Source organism: Schistocerca serialis, chromosome 1, assembly GCF_023864345.2.
Source record: "Schistocerca serialis cubense isolate TAMUIC-IGC-003099 chromosome 1, iqSchSeri2.2, whole genome shotgun sequence".
NCBI classification, from domain to species: domain Eukaryota; kingdom Metazoa; phylum Arthropoda; class Insecta; order Orthoptera; family Acrididae; genus Schistocerca; species Schistocerca serialis.
In genome coordinates this window covers 1,046,563,294-1,046,584,636 of record NC_064638.1, presented here as the reverse complement: position 1 = coordinate 1,046,584,636, position 21,343 = coordinate 1,046,563,294, and the positions used below count along the sequence as shown (strand labels likewise).

Sequence of the window (21,343 nt, the reverse complement as noted above, 5' to 3'; positions counted from 1 at the left end):
TGCTGGCAAAAATACCACCAAATTCTAGCCCGTGGAGGAGGGGCATATGAAAGGTGGCTACACTCAGTCACAGCGCCAGAGATTGCGCCAAAGATTATTATTCCGCCGCCTCCACTGGGGCAGTAGTAGTTCAGAGGTTGTCGAGGGCAGTAGTAGTTCAGAGGATATCAAGTGCAGTTGTTGTTCTGTTGGGCGAGAGAGTAGATGCTGTTCGGTTGGTGTAATGTGTAGATGGAAGATGATGCAATTATCACAGTGTATTTTTCGTCACTATATATTGAGGTAAAAAAAAAGTATTACAGATTTCTTTAATGACAATGCCTCTTGGTCACAGGTTCAGTAAACAAAGCATCTGACTCGTGTTCATGTATTAGACTTGTAATTCTGGTTTCTATGTGCAATTATAGTATTTCTGGTTTTTCAATTAGTTCATTGTAAATGGTGTTTAAAATATCTTGTCGTACTGAGAAAGAACCGAGTCAGATACATGTAAGTTGAGTCACACTACCACACACAGAACAGTTACACTTGTGCTTTGTTGTTTCGTAGTTTTTATAGTTGCATGGGACTTAATTAATCAATTGTGTTAATGGAAACTCCTTGTCATTCTTTATTTTTATTTTATGCAGTCAGATTGCGTGCTAATACTAGTCAGGGCCAACCAGTTACAAGACTTCGTAACTGGTCACAGAGCTACTAAAATCATTGTATTTATTTCTTTTTAATTAAGAGCCTTCTGGAAATCTAGAAATACGGAAACAATTTGAAATCCCTTGTCAATAGCACGCAAAACTTCATGTGAGTAAAGAGCTAGTTGTGTTTCACAAGAATGATGTTTTCTAAATTTGCGTTGACTGTATGTCAATAGACCTTTCTCTTCGAGGTATTTTATAATGTTCAAACATAATATATTTTCCCAAATCCTGCTGCATATCGACGTTAATGATGTGGCCCTGTAAGTTAGTGGATTGCTCCTACTACCCTTCTTGAATATTGGTATGACCTGTGCAACTTTCCAGTCTTTAGATATGAATCTTTCATCGAGCGAGGGGTTGACTATGATTGTTAAGCATGGCACTATTCTATCAACATACTCTGGACCAGAAGACTTGCTTTTGTTTGCTGATTTATGTTGCTTCACCATTTCAAGGATATCTTCTTCACCGTTACTATAGTTGGCAGCTGTTCTTGATTCTAATTCTGGAGTATTTACTTCATCTTCTTTGGTGAAGGAATTTTGTAGGCAGTGTTTAGTAACTCTGCTTTGGCAACAAGGTCGCCAATAGTATTTCAATTGCTGTCGCGCAGGGGAAGGCACTGATTGTGTCTTGCCGCTAGCATACTTCGCATAAGACCAATGTCTCTATGGATTTCCTGCCAGGTTTCGAGACAAAGTTTCATTGCGGAAACTGTTATTAGCATCTCGCATTGAAGTCTGTGCTACATTTCAAGCTTCTGTAAAAGATCGCCAATCTCGGAGATGTTGCGTTCGTTTAAATTTTGCATGATTTTTCCCGTTTTTTCTGCAACAGTGTTCTGACCCGTTTTGTGTACCAAGAAGGATCAGCTCCATCATTTTTTAATTTATTTGGTATAAATCTCTTCAATTGCTGCCAATACTGTTTCTTTGCATTCAAGTCACATCTAGTCAGCACTTACATTGTTAATGTGGGAGGAGTGGAGATTCTCTCTCAGGAAGGTGTCAAGTGAATTTTTATTTGCTTTTTTGAATAGGTATATTTTTCGTTTGTTTTTGGAGGATGTGGGGGTTACAGTATTCAGTCTCACTGTGACAACCTTGTGTTCACTAATCCCCGTATCCGTTTTGATGCTTATTATTAGCTGAGGATTATTTGTTGCTAAGACGTCAAGTGTGTCTTCACAATTGTGAAAACTGCTAGAAATAATTTTCAGAGAATGCATTTAGCACAATTTTGGATGATGTTTTATGTGTACCTCCACAATGAAACATGTATTTTTGCCAACATATCAAGGGTCCCCCCCATGAACCGTGGACCTTGCCATTGGTGGGGAGGGTTGCGTGCCTCAGCGATACAGATAGCCGTACCGCAGGTGCAACCACAACGGAGGGGTATCTGTTGAGAGGCCAGACAAACTTGTGGTTCCTGAAGAGGGGCAGCAGCCTTTTCAGTAGTTGCAGGGTCAACAGTCTGGATGATTGAGTGATCTGGCCTTGTAACACTAACCAAAACGGCCTTGCTGTGCTGGTACTGCGAACGGCTGAAAGCAGGGGGAAACTACAGCCGTCATTTTTCCCGAGGGCATGTAGCTTTACTGTATGGTAAATGATGATGGCGTCCTCTTGGGTAAAATATTCCAGAGGTAAAATAGTCCCCCATTCGGATCTCCGGGCGGGGACTACTCAAGAGGACGTTGTTATCAGGAAAAAGAAAACTGCCGTACTACGGATAAGAGTGTGGAATGTCAGATCCCTTAATAGGGCAGGTAGGTTAGAAAATTTAAAAAGGGAAATGGATAGGTTAAAGTTAGATATAGTGGGAATTAGTGAAGTTTGATGGCAGGAGGAACAAGACTTTTGGTCAGGTGAATACAGGGTTATACAAAATCAAATAGGGGTAATGCAGGAGTAGGTTTAATGATGAATAAAAAAATAGGAGTGCAGGTAAGGTACTACAAACAGCATAGTGAACCCATTATTGTGGCCAAGATAGACACGAAGCCCATGCCTACTACAGTAGTACAAGTCTATATGACAACTAGCTCTGCAGATGATGAAGAAATTGATGAAATTTGTGAAGAGATAAAAGAAATTATTCAGGTGGTGAAGGGAGACAAAAATTTAATAGTCATGGGTGACTGGAATTCGAGAGTAGGAAAAGGGAGAGAAGGAAACATAGTAGGTGAATATGGATTGGGAGAAAGAAACGAAAGAGGAAGCCGTCTGGTAGAATTTTGCACAGAGCATAACTTAATCATAGCTAACACATGGTTCAAGAATCATGATAGAAGGTTGTACACATGGAAGAATCCTGGAGATACTAGAAGATATCAGATAGGTTATATAATGGTAAGACAGAGATTTAGGAACCAGGTTTTAAATTGTAAGACATTTCCAGGGGCAGATGTGGACTCTGACCACAATCTATTGGTTATGAACTGTAGATTAAAACTGAAGAAACTGCTAAAAGGTGGGAATTTAAGGAGATGGGACCCGGATAAACTCAAAGAACCAGAGGTTGTACAGAGTTTCAGGGAGAGCATAAGGGAACAATTGACAGGAATGGAGGCAAGAAATACAGTAGAAGAAGAATGGGTAGCTCTGAGGGATGAAGTAGTGAAGGCAGCAGAGAATCAAGTAGGTAAAAAGACTAGGGCTGGTAGAAATCCTTGGGTAACAGAAGAAATATTGAATTTAATTGATGAAAGGAGAAAATATAAAAATGCAGTAAAAGAAGCAGGCAAAACGGAATACAAACGTCTCAAAAATGAGATCGACAGGAAGTACAAAATAGCTAAGCAGGGATGGCTAGCGGACAGATGTAAGGATGTAGAGGCATATATCTCTAGGGGTAAGATAGATAATGCCTACAGGAAAATTAAATAGACCTTTTTTGAGAAAAGAGAACCACTTGCATGAATATCAGGAGCTCAGATGGAAACCCAGTTCTAAGCAAAGAAGGGAAAGCAGAAAGGTGGAAGGAGTATATAGAGGATCTATACAAGGGCGATGTACTTGAGGACAATATTATGGAAATGGAAGAGGAGGTAGATGAAGATGAAATGGGAGATACGATACTGCGTGAAGAGTTTGACAAAGCACTGAAAGACCTGAGTCGAAACAAGGCCCCAGGAGTACACAACATACTGACGGCCTTCGGAGAGCCAGTCCTGACAAAACTCTACCAACTGGTGAGCAACATGTATGAGACAGGCGAAATACCCTCAGACTTCAAGAAGAATATAGTAATTCCAATCCCAAAGAAAGCAGGTGTTGACAGATGTGAAAATTACCGAACTATCAGGTTAATAAATCACAGCTGCAAAATACTAATGCGAATTCTTTACAGACAAATGGAAAAACTGGTAGAAGCCGACCTCGGGGAAGATCAGTTTGGATTCCGTAGAAATGTTGGAACACGTGAGGCAATACTGACCTTACGACTTATCTTAGAAGAGAGATTAAGGAAAGGCAAACCTACATTTCTAGCATTTGTAGACTTAGAGAAAGCTTTTGACAATGTTGACTGGAATATTCTCCTTCAAATTCTAAAGGTGGCAGGAGTAAGATACAGGGAGCGAAAGGCTATTTACAATTTGTACAGAAACCAGATGGCAGTTATAAGAGTCGAGGGGCATGAAAGGGAAGCAGTGGTTGGGAAGGGAGTGGGACAGGATTGTAGCCTATCCCTGATGTTATTCAATCTGTATATTGAGCAAGCAGTAAAGGAAACAAAAGAAAAATTCGGAATAGGTATTAAAATCCATGGAGAAGAAATAAAAACTTTGAGGTTCGCCGATGACATTGTAATTCTCTCAGAGACAGCAAAGGACTTGGAAGAGCAGTTGAACGGAATGGACAGTGTCTTGAAAGGAGGATATAAGATGAACATCAACAAAAGCAAAACGAGGATAATGGAATGTAATCGAATTAAGTCGGGTGATGCTGAGGGAATTAGATTAGGAAATGAGACACTTAAAGAAGTAAAGGAGTTTTGCTATTTTGGGAGCAAAATAACTGATGATGGCCGAAGTAGAGAGGATATAAAATGTAGACTGACAGTGGCAAGGAAAGCGTTTCTGAAGAAGAGAAATTTGTTGACATCGAGTATAGATTTAAGTGTCAGGAAGTCATTTCTGAAAGTATTTGTATGGAGTGTAGCCATCTATGGAAGTCAAACATGGACGATAAATAGTTTGGACAAGAATAGAATAGAAGCTTTCGAAATGTGGTGCTACAGAAGAATGCTGAAGATTTGATGGGTAGATCACATAACTAATCAGGAGGTATTGAATAGAATTGGGGTGAAGAGGAGTTTGTGGCATAACATTACAAGAAGAAGGGATCGGTTGGTAGGACATGTTCTGAGGCATCAGGGGATCACAAATTTAGCATTGGTGGGCAGCGTGGAGGGTAAAAATCGTAGAGGGAGACCAAGAGATGAATACACTAAGCAGATTCAGAAGGATGTAGGCTGCAGTAGGTACTGGGAGATGAACAAGATAGCACAGGATAGAGTAGCATGGAGAGCTGCATCAGACCAGTCTCAGGACTGAAGACCACAACAACAACAACATGTCAAGGCTAGATTAAAATCAGTTCATGTTTGTAATTAAAGTCAAGTTTTCTTTGGACCTTTCAGAAAATGTATCATCTGAGTTGGGAAATCGGTGAAAGGATCCTATTATTATTTTATTCTGGTTGCCAGGTATGACTTCTGCCCATACTAACTCACAGGAACTATCTACTCCAATTTCCCGACAAGATAAACTACTTCTGACAGCAACAAACATGCCACCGCCAACTGTCAGTAGCCTAGCCTTTTGGAACACTGTTAAGATTTTTTGCAAAAATTTGAGTTGAACTTATCCCCGGCTTTAGTCAGCTTTCAGTGCATACAACAATTTGAGCATCAGTGCTTTCTATCAGTGCTTGGAGCTCTGGTATTTTCTCAACACAGCTACAACCAATTGCAACTGTTAAACCGATAGTTCCGGTATCTACATTCTCCTATGTTCGGCCTTCACTCTATGAGACTGACACCCTGTCTGTGTTTCCCAAAGATCCTCTAACTAAACAAACGCCCAGTCCATGCCACACAGCCCCTGCTACCCATGTAGCCACCTCAAACGTGTAGTGGGCTCCTGACCTATTCAGTGGAGCCTGAAACCCCACCACTCTATGGTGCAAGTTGAGGAATCTGCAGCCCACACTTCCACAGAACTGTCAGAACCTCTGTTTCAGACTCTCCACTTGACTCTGTACCAAAGGTCCACAATCAGTCCTGTCGACTATGCTGTGTGTGGTGAGCTCTGGTTTCATCCCGCAAGCAAGACTGGCAGCCTTTATCACTTATGTTAGCCACTAGAAGCCAGAGAGAATCTCTTCCGATCCAAAGTGACATATCATTGGTGCCAACATGAGCCACCATCTGCAGTTGGCTGCACACTGTGTTCTTCATGGCATCCAGAATTACCTGTTCCAGTCTGGAATGACTCCACCTGGTATGCACACAGAGTGAACATTTTCTTCCTCCCTCTTCATGGCAGCTATGTCCCTAAGGGGCCCCATAACATGCCTAACATTGGAGCTCCCAACTATCAGTAATCCCACCTTCTGTGATTGCCCAGATCTTGCAGGCTGAGAGATTTCCTCTGAAACAGGACAGGTGACTGCATCTAGCTGAGTGACAGTGTCAGCCACAGACAGTGCCTGGAACCTGTTTGTCAGACTAACCAGGGACGTCTTATGTGCGGCCCCTTAGAAGTCTTTCACCACCTGCCGTGCCCTGAGGTGATCTCCCACTCGATGATAGGCGAGGGTTCAACCTCAGTGGGAGCAGTATCTGGGCTGGCCACTGGTGAGTACCAATCAGAGGACTCGCACATGCTGGATGTCCGTTGGATCCCCACGACTGGCTCACAACAGTGATGCCCATCCACTGCAGCTTTAAGCTGTGTAACTGAAGCCATCACAGCCTGGAGCGAAGCGTCACCACCTCTAATTGCATCTGCACACAACAATCACAGTGTCTATCCATACTAAAGACCTTGGAAAACTTCACGTCTCAGAAATATTGACATGTGTTGGGGAACTCTCCTGTATACCCTGACAAAGGCCCAAGAATTGTGTCTAATAAATTTGGTTAGTACATGGAGTTTCGAAAACCAAATTACCGAAGCATTCAGGTGAGAGTATATAATTTCCTCTTGATTTGGAACTTGTAATATGTCACAAAATAGGTTTACTTTCCAATGCAAATGAAAACACGAGAACTGTGTTAATTAGATATTAAATTAACACGCAGAAAACAAGACACTAAATTATCAAAGCACACAGATGAAATTTCATAATACACTCTTGGTTATGAGATAGTTAAAGCCACAAAATCTGTTATGTCCCTGTTGGTGGTTCTGTCTTGGTCGGCTGTTGCTGCCTGATTTCTGTGTAAATTAACACAAATAATTAACGTTTATCATTAGGATGAACTACTGAAAAATTTTGTTTTCTCCATGTTTTTTTCTGTATCTACATTATCTGATGGCTATTTATAATTTATTACTATTATTAATACTATAAGAATTTGTTATCCATGACAACTATACTGAATCTGGCGTCAGCAAGCAGAAACTGATCATTGTATGTGAGTTGCTTTTGCATGAGTATGTGTGTGTGAATGTTGTTTGATGCCATACTTGCCTTACTTGTTTGACCGTCTTTTTGTTGTGTTTATCTGCAATTCAACATAGTCATTATATGAAGCGTAGCAATATGTCCTTTCTGTAATATTGTAAACAATTTTATTAGTTATCTATAAAACCCATAACATATTTGTTACAGCAGAAACGAACAGGATTTGTGGAACGTAGTACTCTATAGAGCCAATATAAGGTACAATGATGTGCAGGTTGTCCGTAGCACTGACACAGTGAATGGACAACAGTAATACAGGTAATAGAAAAGGCCAAGCACTCGTTTGCAATTGCTTAAATAATACTTGTTCCTTTCTGGGTCACCAGAGAGCACTATGAGACCAACCCAGGTGTCCTCTACAAGCAGGCCTGTGTACAGTAAGGATGCACGATCTCTGAAATTGTGTGCATACATCAAATGGTTCAAATGGCTCTAAGCACTAAGAGACTTAACATCTGAGGTCATAAGTCCCCTAGACTTAGAACACCTAACTAACCTAAAGACATCACAGACATCCATGCCCGAGGCAGGATTTGAACCTGTGACTGTAGCAGCAGCGCAGTTCCGGACTGAAGCACCTTGAAACACTCAGTCACAGCAGCTGGCACATACATCAATATTGTATCTATTGTCATTGTAAAATATGAACTATGGACAGAAATAAACTAAGCCGAACTTGACTTGTTCTCCACCTCTGAAGAATCTCCTTCATGGTGGAATTTATGGAACATAGATAATTAATGTTAGAATAAATTGTTCTCTTGTTTGAGACTCAGGCATTTTGTGTTCTGTTGCGCAGGTTCTTTGACTAAATTCTGGAAGACATAAAATTGGTATTTCCCATTCTCACTACAAATAATCTGAACATTTACATTCAAGTATTAATGTTACTCTGGGAACCTAATTACTTAATAGTAATTATAAACGGGCTTTGAATTGTCCAGCATGCTAACTGACCCACAGAATAGATTTATTGCAGCTCTGTGGTAAACATTTACTTTGACTTTTTCAGCATACGTGAAGGCTTTCTACATAATTAGATCTTAAGTACAAGATGAATGATAACCACCTCCTTATTATGGTACTCACAATTCCAAGATGACTGGAACAAACAGAAATTTATTTATTTACATTATATTCATATGGAGCCAGTCCAGTTATGACTTTTGCAAATGTCAGACATAATAATATAACAAAAATTATATTCACAAAACATTACATACAGCAGTAGCTGTTTCTTACATCTGTTTTACACATTTATTACTTTATGTCTGATATGGTACCTGTTCATGTCACAAGCAGTGTCTTTGATTTCATTGAATGAATATTAAAAAAATTATATTAGAAAAGATTTTAGTTTATTGTTAAAATCAATCACCTATATGTTCTTAACCAGTTTGGTATTTTGTTATACCAGATCAAACAACTAATGTGTGGGCTCCTACCTGTTATTTTTAATTTTGTTCTTTTCCGAAAGTAGATATATTTTGTTCTGGTTTTGCACTCATGTACATCATTGCACTTGATAACTTCAGTCAGTTGGCTCATAAACTTCTAAGTAATTAAAATATGTGTAAAGAGTATATTGTTATGTATTTGTGCAGCACAAATACTTCACAACATAATTATCTATGGCCTATGCTGTGTATTAGTCTTATTGCTTGTTTCTGTAATAATATTATTGTTTTTAAATCTACATCAGCTGTGCAGCTCCATAACTCAATCCCATAGTTAAGAAAGTGGTAAACTGTTCCATAGTAAACTATTTTTAATGTGTGGCTAGGAACTATCTTGGTGAGGTAGCTAAGGATATATAAGTCACCAATGACTTTTCCACATACAGAATTAATGCGATTCATCCACAGATATACAGCTGCCTGTTTTTGCTGTCAAGATGTTTCATATGTTGCTTACATTGGCATGTTCAGAACTGTCTATTTTAGATGCCAATAACTGAGATTTAGCAACATTTACCTAAGAGGCCCTAACCATTTAAATATTTTGTTAATTCTTTTATGTCACTGGTAGCAAATGATTCTAATATCTTATATTCTCCACCACAGAATAAGGTGGAGGTGTCAACTGCATCACTTATAATGTGGTAGTTGACAGGTTGTGCAGTATCGTAAATGTATATGAGGAAGAGAAAGGCAACAAGGATTGAGCCCTGAGGTACACATTGTACAATAGTTATTGTTTCAGTGGTGGATTGAAAATTTACAATTCTTTGTCTAATTTATACGTTTAGCGCATTGCTTATAATTCTACAGGTATGTTGCTAAAAGAAGCATGATGTACTCCATATATGAATTGACTTCAGTTTGTTTTTGAAGGAAGCTTTGGTTTATTGTGTGAAATGCCTTTGTCAGATCTAAAAATATACCTGCGGTTTGCTTCCTGTGGTCCAACAGGCAGTACACTTCATGCGAGAACTGTGTTACTGTAAAAGAGGAAAGGCAAACACACACCAGTAGTGTATTGATGCGTAGTGTATGTATTCATTTAACATCACAGAAAAACCCAAACTTCATAGCCTTCATGCTTTTTTTAGTCTAATAACCCTTATTGCCACTCTAAACCCTAGCCCCTTCATCCCCCCTCCCTCAACCCCCCCCCCCTCACACACACACACACACACACACACACACACACACACACACACACACACACAGAAATGGGCACCATAATGAGACTGAGTCAGTGTGTGTTTCATGTTTCAGTGACTGTGGAGGTATCCAGATTTGGGCGTAAGTGTGTGTGTGTGTGTGTGTGTGTTATATATATATATATATATATATATATATATATATATATATATAGAGAGAGAGAGAGAGAGAGAGAGAGAGAGAGAGAGAGAGAGAGAGAGAGAGAGTGGGGCAGGAAAGAGACTGAGTGTAAATGATCAGACATATAAAGAAAAGTTGAAAGCTAGTGTGATTTTCTGATATGATACTATCTATGAGGGGTCCATCAATATTTGCATGTGGGTGGTCATCTCTATTCGTTTTTGTTTTAATTACAACTCCTGTTGCTGGTACATGCTAATATGCTAAAAAATGGATTAGGGAAAGGGAGATGTATGGAAAGTTTCTTTAGACAGCAAACTGTCAAGTGGAACTAAATAATGAATTAAATGATAAAGAAGTCAGATTTACTTATCTACAGCATATCCTACTGATTGAAATTCATACACACATATTTTAGCCTTTCTTTCCTTCCTCTCCTCCAACACATTCTCCTTGTTTTCCTTCTTAATCAGCAGCAGGAACAGCACCATGTGACATGTGGTGACATCGCATGTTAGCATAATACATGGAGTAATAATTATACATTTATAAATAATAAAAAAAAATTCAGTACCATACTTTCATAATTAAAAAATAAACATAAATTTTCTTACCTTATATTGTTGATTTTGCTCTTTAACACCAGAAAGTGAACATTCAATTTGGAATAAGCTACTAATAATGTTGTTTCCATGGATCTACAAAAGCTGCACAACAATGAAACTCCATATTTGTTATATTTCATCTGAATATGACAACAGCTTTTTTGTAAACATAAGATCCAGCTAGACCAAATACAGGATTGTGATAAATCAGACAGGGTTTTTATTTTTTAAGTGTATTGGTACTTCTGTTTCAAAATATGTGTATTCCTGAATAATCATACTAATGCTTTTATTCAACCCCGACATTTTGTATGTTCTATTATAGCATCAATAGTAATTACATAAAATATAGCCTTCATAAAGTTTCTTAACAACTGAATGCTGTAAGGGAGCTTTGCAAACAGTTCAAATGGCTCTGAGCAGTATGGAACTTAACATCTGAGGTCATCAGTCCCCTAGACTTAGAACTACATAAACTTAACTAATCTAAGGGCATCCCACACATCCATGCCAGAGGCAGGATTTTAACCTGCGACCATAGCAGCTGTGGAACCTTTGCAAATCAAATATACTGATGTACATTCTACACTGTCTAGTCACATTAATGTGACCACCTTCTATGTTTGATTTCAATGTGCAATAACCATTCACTGATGGCAGGTGCCAGCACTAGCAATGGAAAATATACAAAGTGTGTTCGGATGATGCAGAATCAGTGCAGTCATTGTCATAATGTGGAAACCTATCACATGTCCAACAGTGGAAGCCTTCCTGAATGGCTAAGTTCATAAACTGTTTGCACATTGTCATGGTTACAGTATATCATGCACAACAAAATGGCACTATCCAAAACTGGTGCCGAGATAGCTGAGGTGCACCACAAGCCATAGATGACGGGGGTGAATGATGGCTGCAGAGATGTGTACATGTGAATAGGTGTACAACTGTTGAGTATCTGACTGCTCAGATGAATTAAGGGACTACAAACAGCATCTGCTCAACAAATGCTGCTCCATAAGGAGCCCCGCAGCAGGTACCGGGTTCATGCACCCATGCTGACTGCTGTTCATTGGTGACGAAGACTGGAATTTGCATGCCAAAACTGCAACTGGAAATCCATCGACTGATGACAGACTCCCTTTTCAGATTTATCATGTTTTACACTTCATTGGATAGATGGCTGTTGGCAAGTGTGATGTGAAATGTCTGAAGGCAAACACCCAGGAACAATTGAGGGTACGTTAAGGCCGGGGAATGTTTTTGAAGCATTCCCAGGATGATTTCATCATTCTGGAAGACACAATGATTCAACACAGATATGCATCTATCCTTGGAGACCGCATCCACATCTATGTTCAGTTTTTGAAAATATGATGTAATTGGATGGATTAAAAAATCTACTCACGAAGCAACAGAGGGAGACAACACATATAAAACTTTTAAATAACAAAGGATAGAGGGGCTGGCCAGTACTTACCTCAGCTCAGTACAGCCGATAGATACACGAAAAACAGAACCGAAAATTTACGTTCCTAGCTTTCAGAACAAATGTTCCTTCATCAGGGAGGAGAGAGGGGAAAGAAAGGGAAGAAGGGAAAGTGGATTCAGTTACTCACAACCCAGGTTATGAAGCAACAGGGAAAGGAAAACAGGGAGGGTAGCAAGGATGGAGGCATGGTTGTCAGAGGGAAGCCAAAGATACTCTACTGTAAGTACTGCGCCAGCTTCAAACCAAAGAGGATGTATACAGAAGTAAAGAGGTATATAGTATAAAGATAAACACAACTATGTAGGATGAAAAGACGTGTGAATGGCTAAAGAGGAAAGGGAAAGAGGGGAAGACTGAAGAGTAAATGGGAGTGAGATTGTTTAACGTAGGTTCAGTCCAGGGGGACGGCGGGATGAAAGGATGTGTTGGAGTGCAAGTTCCCATCTCCGCAGTTCAGAGGGACTGGTGTTGGGTGGGAGAAGCCAAATGGCACATACGGTGTAGCAGGTTCCTAGGTCCCTGGAATTATGCTGGAGGGCATGCTCCGCTACTGGGTATTGGACATCTCCTAGGCGGACAGTTTGTCTGTGTCCGTTCATGCGCTCAGCCAGTTTAGTTGTTGTCATATCAATGTAAAAGGCTGTGCAGTGCAGGCATGTCAGCTGATAAATGACATGTGTAGTTTCACACGTGGCCCTGCCTTGAATTGTGTATGTTTTACCAGTAGCGGGACTGGAGTAGGTGGTTGTGGGGGGATACATGGGGCAGGTTTTGCAGCGGGGTCGGTTACAGGGGTAGGAACCGCTGGGTAGAGAAGGTAGTCTGGGAATATTGTAGGGTTTAACAAGGATGTTACGGAGGTTAGGGGGGCGACGAAAGGCAACCCTGGGTGGTGTGGGGAGAATTTTGTCAAGGGATGATCTCATTTCAGGGGTTGACTTGAGAAAGTCATATCCCTGGCAGAGTAATTTGTTGGTGTATTCGAGGCCAGGATAATATTGGGTGACAAAGGGGATGCTTCTGTGTGGTCTGGGGGTAGGAACATTGTTGTTGGTCGGGGAGGAATGTATTGCTCAGGAGATCTGTTTGTGGACAAGGTCTGCAGGATAGTTGCGGGAGAGGAAAGCACTGGTCAGGTTATTGGTGTTTCACATCTTTATATGATATTTTCTATTAATCATTTAAAACTTTTAAATATGCAGTTTGACAGGTGGTCACACTGTTGTGACTGGACAGTATAATTCAAGCAGATGCACATATAGGAGTTTAGAGTTCCGCGTGAACATTAAAAAGATGACCAAAGACCTCTATCAGTAATGATAATAAACAACTAGGATCATCATGTAGAAAATTACTTTGGCTGGTACATCCACTTTAGCACATTAATGTGCAGAAATACAAAGATTTCATTTTGTTATGGAGAAGAGTTAGTAAATGAGGGAGCACCTCAGAGCATTTACCTGTTGGCTATAGTGGTAGGATAACTATGAGATAAAAATGTAAATGCATTTGTTTTTCATGAAACAAAAATTCCAGGATTGAATAACAACAACAGAAAAGGATGGATCACTATTCAGCACATTAAGGATGCACTGACTGGTAGATGTGCACTCTGAAAAGGGATTGCCTGATATTTATTAGCAATGACTAAGTCCTTCATGAGACGTAGACAAAACGAACACACACACACACACACACACACACACACACACACACACACACACACACACACACGTGCACACCTCAAACGCACAATGCGACTGTTTTCTCTGGGCCATAAGGCTGGTCTGACTGGAACTGTGTCCGAGGCGAACAGTGATCCTTCCTAGGGTGGACAGTGGAGGTGTAGAAGAGGTGTGGTGTGGGGAGGGGCGGAGGATAACAGGATAGGGGTGGAAGAAGATGCTAGTGCTACCTGTGGGAGCATGCAAGGAAGTGGTGAGGACCGGGTAGTGGACTGCTAGGTTCATCATTGGGACGCTGTCCTAAGAGAGAGAAGGCATGGGAAAGGGGAGATGGAATGGAAGGCGTATGACAGAAACGAGAAGTAGAGAAGAGAAAGGACTATGTAAGTGCATTGGTGGAATAGACGGCGCATGTAGAGTTGGAGCAGGAGCAGAAAAGATGACAGTCTCAGAGGACAGGGATTAGTGAAGGCTGATATCAGGACACTTATAACAACTATGGATATGTTCTAGGGAGAGCTTCCATCTGCTCAGTTGAGAAATGCTGGTGTTCATGTGAAGAATCCAGATGGTACATACAGTGAAGCAGTCTTTGAAGTCAAGCAAATCATGTTTGTGAACAATCTCAGCAATTTAGTGTTCCAGTTATCTCTTGGCCACAGTTTGGCAGTGGATATTGCATGGACTAACAGCTTGTTAGTGACCATGCACATGTAGAATGCAGGACAGTGGTTGCAGCTAAGTTGGTTGATCACATGACTGCTTCAGATGTGACCCTGTCTCTGATGTGGTAGGAGATGCTGGTGCAGGAGGATGTACGGGACAAACCTTGCAGGGATATGAGCCTTGGGAAACGGATTAGGAGCAGGGGTAGTACACGGATGGCTAATGATGTTACCTAGGTTGGATGGGCAGTGGAATACCACTGTGGGAGTGGTGGGGGGTGGGAGGGGGGTAGTGGAGATGATATTTCTTATTTCAGGGCATGACATAAGGTACTTGAAGTCCTGGTGGAAAACATAATTCCTTTCCTAATGTAGAGGGTACTGAGTTGAGAGGGTTGCTCATTTGTGAGAGGACAAGGGGTATCTGGGAGGTGGTATGGGAATAGCAAACCAAGGAAAGGGAGAACTCTGTTTCCAGACAGAGTGAGGAGGATAATTTTGGCCTCTGAAGGCCTCAGTGAAACCCTCACTGTATTTGTAAATGGACTGCTCGTCACTACAGATGTCATAAACACATGTGGCTAGGCTGTGTGGAAGGGATGTCTTGGTGTTTAATGGGTGGCAGCTGTCGCAGTGGAGATATTGTTAGTGGTTGGTAGGTTTGATGTGAACAGAAGTACTGATGTTGTCACCCTTTAGGTGGAGGTTGATGACAGGGAAGGTGACTTGTTGGGGTGAGGAAGACCAAATGACATGAACTGGGGGTGAGTGGTGGGGAGGGGGGGAGGGGTGGTTGAAGTTTTGGAGGAATACCAATAAAGTGTCCTCACTCTCAGTCCAAAACTCAAAGGGGTCACAAGTCTGAACCAGGTGAGATGTTTAGGATTCTGGGTGACCAGAAAGAATTTGTTTAGATAGCTCATGAATACAAGGTGTGTGAGAAAAGTAATGAGACTGGCAACACTGCAAGTGATCTGGCAATGCTGTGTTGTTTCACTTGTGTAGATCTGTGTGTTCATCTCTCGGTGGAGCCTTTATCAGTAGATAGGATTATAAGGTTGGGATCAGTTTTTAGGTGGTGGATTGAAGTTCTGTCTGCATATGTGATGCTAGTTTTCATTTTAAGACATTTTAGTGTGATTTGGGTGCAGTGGAGTGGAGAGGGGGGGGGGGGGGGGGCATGGATCACAGTTACATGGAGGAGTGAACTGCATGAAGCAGAGTTCCTTAGTGCTTGTGGATCAAGTTTGACAGGTATGGTTAGATGCTGAAAAATGTTACCACTGTAGGGACAGAGAGTAGGAGAGAAGTTATTTGACAGGCCCAGCAGGAAAGAGTTTCAGATTGGGGCAAAAGATAGGAAATAACAGGTACTTCTGTGGAGCTAAGGCTTTTGGAGGAAAGGTTCATGACTGACCTGCAGACCTCTTTAGGCTCCGGGTCCTGTAGAGTGATGAGAGGAAGTTCTTGAATATGTGGCAAATCTAGCATATTTGCAAGGTGACACAGATTAGGCAGTTTTAGAGGTGGGGTTGTGCATGGTGCTCTAGTTCCTGGAGGGCAATAGTTTCGGTCTGGGAGATAGGATGTAGCAATTTGTTATTGCAGAGCAGGAGCAATGGAACAGAGGTAGAGCAAGAAGGTTTGGTCCTGGTTTATATGGTTTTGCAAGCCTAGGTTGGTGACGGTTATGAACTAACCCAATTTGAACAGATGAAGGTCATTGTGAAAGTAGGGGATGCAGCTGCAAATAGTTGATTTGGTGGTCAGGCTATTTCGAGACTTTCCATATGCTAGGCAACAACACAATAAGAGTATTATGACTGGGTTGTAGCTAGGCATAGAGAAACTTTTTGGTATTGGCGAAGATGGAGAGAGCAAGAATCGATAGTAGACAACAAAAAACATTAAAAATTTACTTAAAATTATGTGTGACTGTCACAATCAAGGCGAAACAGATGGAGTATAATAAAAAAATATGAAACCAGAGTAATTATTGTGAAAAACGAAACAAAATTGACTTGACAATGGGATGAGGCCACAGTAAAAATATAAGTAAAAGGACGATAATTGAGTGGGATACCGGTTGATGGATGGATATCTTGGGAAGAGAGGGCGGCAGGTGTAATTGGATGGGATGAACTCAGCAAAGGTGTGTGCTTGATGGAAAGATCTGGCAAGAGAGCTGTTAGGTAAGAGCTGCAAGAAAGTACGAAGGTTCGGTCAGGATAAAGTACACACCCCAAAATATGCGTGGATGAGGGGAATCAATTTTAAGGTCTAGGAATAGTTGTATTTGTTGGGACATCAGGCGCTGCACCGTCAATTCACTTGAGCATGTAGCCATGAGTTGTGAACGGAAGAGACCTTTGATACAGGGTGGTTCAGACGTCAGAGATTCGCAGGATGCTTGCTAAGCAGGTGGAAAGTGCGCGTTTCGCCAGGCGACAAGGAAACTTACGAAAGTAGAGAAAGAAAGGGACAGATACTGAGTAATGTAATGCGACAGAGAACAGTAACAAGGGGAAACAGCACCAGGTTTAGGAAGGTACTGCGCTGCCTGGAAATATTGTGCCATTCGTGGGCAGCATTGGCAGTATCATGTTAGCAGCCCTGGCACAGACCTCACACGCTTGTGAGCTCGTATAGATAAGTAGTTAATTCTGTAATAACTGATAGTTTAGTTAATCTTACATCTAACCTGTTTCAAACGGAAAAAAGAAAAAAAAGATATGTCCTAAGGGCCTGTTTCCGCGTGCTTCAGACGTAGTATCACTTAAAAATTTAAGATGTTTGCGTAAGTATTCAGTGAAGAATTTAGGTTGCTTTCGTTACACATGCGAGAGGCCCCAGAAAAAAGGGAAATTCGTCATAACGTCTTTGTTAATACTTTATGCCAAATTTTAATCACCTTCAAACTATTCTCCACTGACCACAACGCACTTCTTCAAAGGATCCTTCCGTTGTTCAAAGCAGTTCTTAAATTCACTTATCGGGATGTTCTTTTGCCTTCCAGCAATTTTTGTTTTACCTCTTCCACAGTGGAAAATTTCCTTCTTTCACGTATCTTTCGAGTCTGGGGAACAAAAAGAAACATAGGGGGCTAGATCCGGTGAGTAGTGGAGGGGAGGGGGGTGGACAATCGGGGCCATGCTGCTTTTTGGTCAAAAACTGCTTTACGGAGAGGGCCGTGTGGGCTGGAGCATACTCATGATAGAAGAACCAGTCGCTTGTGCCCCAAAGATCTGCCCTTTTCTTCCGGATACTCTACCTCAATCTTTTCAAAACCTCCAAGTAGAACACCTGGTTGATGGTTTGACCACTGTGCACAACACCTCTACAACTGAAGAAACAAGTGAGCATTGTCTTGATGTTTGACTTCACTTGGCGAGCTTTTTTGGAATGAGGAGAGCCACTTGTCTTCCACTGGCTTGATTGCTGCTTTCTTTCGAGGTCTTATCCATAGCGCCACGATTCATCACTTGGAAAAAATTCTGGGTTCTCTTTGAGCTGATTTTGAATCTCAGAATTAGCCTGAAGTCGATGCACCCTTTGCTTATCTGTGAGAAGGTGAGGGACAAATTTGACTGCAACTCTTCTCATGTGCACATCTTCTGATAAATTCCTTTAACTCCATGATATTCCATACATCTCAAAGAGTTGATCAATGGTTCGGCGACGGTCTTTACGAACGAGGGCATTGATTTTGTCGACTTTTTCGTCACTTCTTGACTTTGATGACCGTCCTGCACGGGGTTGGTCTTCAGTTGACATTTTTCCTTTTTTAAAACGTGAAAACTACTCGTAGACTTTGGTTTTACTTAGGGTAGCATTCCCGTAAGCAGTCTTAAGCAGTACACTAGTTTCCGCGTCCGATTTCTCTAATAGGAAACAAAATTTCACAGCCACACGTTGCTCTCGACAATCTGCCATTACGTTTTCGCTGAAATAGAAAAAGTTGTTCTACTAAAAAGACTCTCACACACTCACAGCTACACAACATCGTATCTGTTAGAAACCACAGTGATTGAGAAGTCACAGCTATCACAATAAAAACTTTACAAAATCTAACTGCGATTTCAGTCACAGTTAGCAGTCGCAAGTAGCATTTCACATTCAACGCTGTGAGCCATCTGTTGGCCGAATTCCGTACTGCTTTCTGCGATTTCAGTGACAAATCGCGGCTAGAAGTCGCAAGTAGCAACTAAAAAGCGCAGTTAGCAGTGCCATCTGTTGAGCAAAGTTCGTACTACGCTCATCTCTGCGACACGCTATCGAGTCTAACTGCGATTTCCGTGACAAGTCGCAACCAAGAGTCGCAAGTAGCAACTAAAAAGCGCAGTTAGCAGTGCCATCTGTTGAGCAAAGTTCATACTATGCTATTCGCTACCGAGTCAAACTGCGATTTCTGTGACAAACCGCAACTAAGAGTCGCAAGTAGCAACTAAAAAGCGCAGTTAACATTCTTTTCCTAGTGCCATCTGTTGACCGACGTACGTACTTCGTTACGAGAGCCTTGTGCCTCACGAGATCGACGTGCTGTGTGTATAATGCTGAATATGAAGGGCTTATTTCAATAGTGGTACAAGTCCACTTTCTTTCATTTTGAGATACAGGCTCGTAAAGTTAAATGAGTGCAGAAAAATCTGCAGTTGAGATACCAGAAATATTCAAGCATATGGCTTCTTGCTAGAGATGAACCTTTATTTATGTTTGTTTGGATCATTAATTTCAGAAGCATTATAGACAAAAAAGTGGAGGTAATGGACTTGTACCACTATTGAAATAAGCCCTACATATTATATGATGACATGCACATTCAGCATCAGTTATGGTTGGTCAAACACAGCTGTGACTCTGAATGTATTATATTAATAAGAAGCAACATTGCCTTTTTCTCCTGAAAATATCAAGTAACGTAACAACAAATGTGTTTGATTCTGCTTCCAATATGACAGTTTTGGTTAATACTCCACATGCCTACAGGACTTTGCAATGTTAACACAGCAGAACCCAGACACCTGTATAAGTGTAGTGCAATAAAAACAGTATTATTGTGTCATATGAATGCCTCACTTTTGTTCCGACACAGTTCAAGACTCGGGATAAAAGTTTTACACCTGGTGTTCTACATGGCAACTTCACACACAAGAACTTGTTGCCGACACTACTACCATCTACATAAGTAAGCTTTTCCCGTGTTACTTTCAAGTAATTCACTTAAGCTATTCCTGATTTAACTGTAAGATCTGTACTTCCCACTTTCGTATCAACAGCCTCAAAATGCATATTGTAGACTTCGGGATATGTTACAGGTCAGTGTCACACCAAGATTGTGGAGAAAGAGCTTGGGGGGGGGGGGGGGCGGCATGTCACTCTCCAACAAGTGTTTACCAATAAATATGTGGCGGAAAATTACGGGTATAGGACGGCTTAACATGTGGAAAATGAGATTTTCATTATTCGCTCACTGTATTTAACATTTATTATTCCTTCAAAATCGCACAACAACTTCAATAAAACACAGTTTAATCACTCACCTTATTTCGCAATAATGTCACTTTTAAACTGCAAATCCTCTAAGAGCTCTCTTGAATCCTCACGAGTCTCTCTCAACAGCCTTGATGTGGATAGATACGTACAGCAACCAGAACTGTGTCTGCAAAATCACAAGAATTATTAAACAATTTTTGCTGTCACTAATTACAAGCAATATAATTGACAGAGTAGAATGCTAATATTTGCTGTAATGAAAGCCACTCAATGGGATATATTTCACATTTACAAGAACGATCTCACTTAAGTAATTAAGTCCATCGAAACACTTAGAAACTAACCTCTCGTCTGACGAAAACGGTCTAAAGACGCAGTGGCAATTTCTCCAGATCTGCTGACAATGATATTTTGAGTTATCCCTTTACTGAGTGTCTGAAATGTAGTTCGGGTACTTGAGAACATAACAATATGTTAGAATTCATTTTCTAAATACGAACTATTACGGTTCTGTATGGCTACTTACATATTAATTACACTATTAATATTTTCACAGTTGTTTCTTTAATAGAAGATTAAAGCCAACGGAAGAACAAACGTAAAACATACTTACCAATGACAGGTTTGTTGAGATGCAATTTTCTGTGTGGACAGATGTAGCTTTTTCATACGGTGGTAAGTCGCAGAAGTCACAGAAATCGCAGAAGTATCAGAAATCGCGGAAGTAGCAGAAATCGCAGAAATAGCAGTGGCGGAGGGATACGCGACAAATCACAGTTAAGAATAACAGATACTGAAAAGTAGCATTCACAGAAATCACTGATATCGGAAAATCGCAGTTTAGCCCAACACTACTCAGGTGGCGGGACGGTAACGGAAAACTGGTCGAACAATGGGTTCCCCCACTCTCCCTCCCCACTACAGCCCAATTCGCGTTACTTTTGGGTCCTTCCTCGCATATTTACTGGTGTCGGATCTATTCGGAGAATTGAAGATTTTAAGTTCTATCTTATATTTCTTTTCAAACCGCGTGAAGTCCATATCGCACATAATCGATCTTAGGCCTAATTTTTCGGGTCTACAAGTTTTGAGTTTTAACGTTAGTTTAGGTGCATTACGTTACTACATTAACAGTATACACAGTTAACAGTACACACATATCAGTGTTCCACGTAACTTTAGTGACTCCTATGATCTGTAATTAACAGAATATTACTGTTATTGTGT

General features: G+C 40.9%; 1 protein-coding gene across 1 annotated transcript in view; it reads right to left on the bottom strand.

Annotated features, from left to right (window-relative positions):
- Positions 1-20,829, bottom strand: part of LOC126458858 (UPF0602 protein C4orf47 homolog) — a 166,734-nt gene extending 145,905 nt beyond the window's left edge. The window contains exons 1-3 of the mRNA XM_050095821.1: positions 20,730-20,829; positions 20,461-20,551; positions 20,164-20,282 (exon numbers count right to left, since the gene is read on the bottom strand). The gene's annotated coding sequence lies outside the window, so the exon portion shown is untranslated. The remainder of the gene's footprint in view (positions 1-20,163; positions 20,283-20,460; positions 20,552-20,729) is intronic.
- Positions 20,830-21,343: the final 514 nt, after the last annotated feature.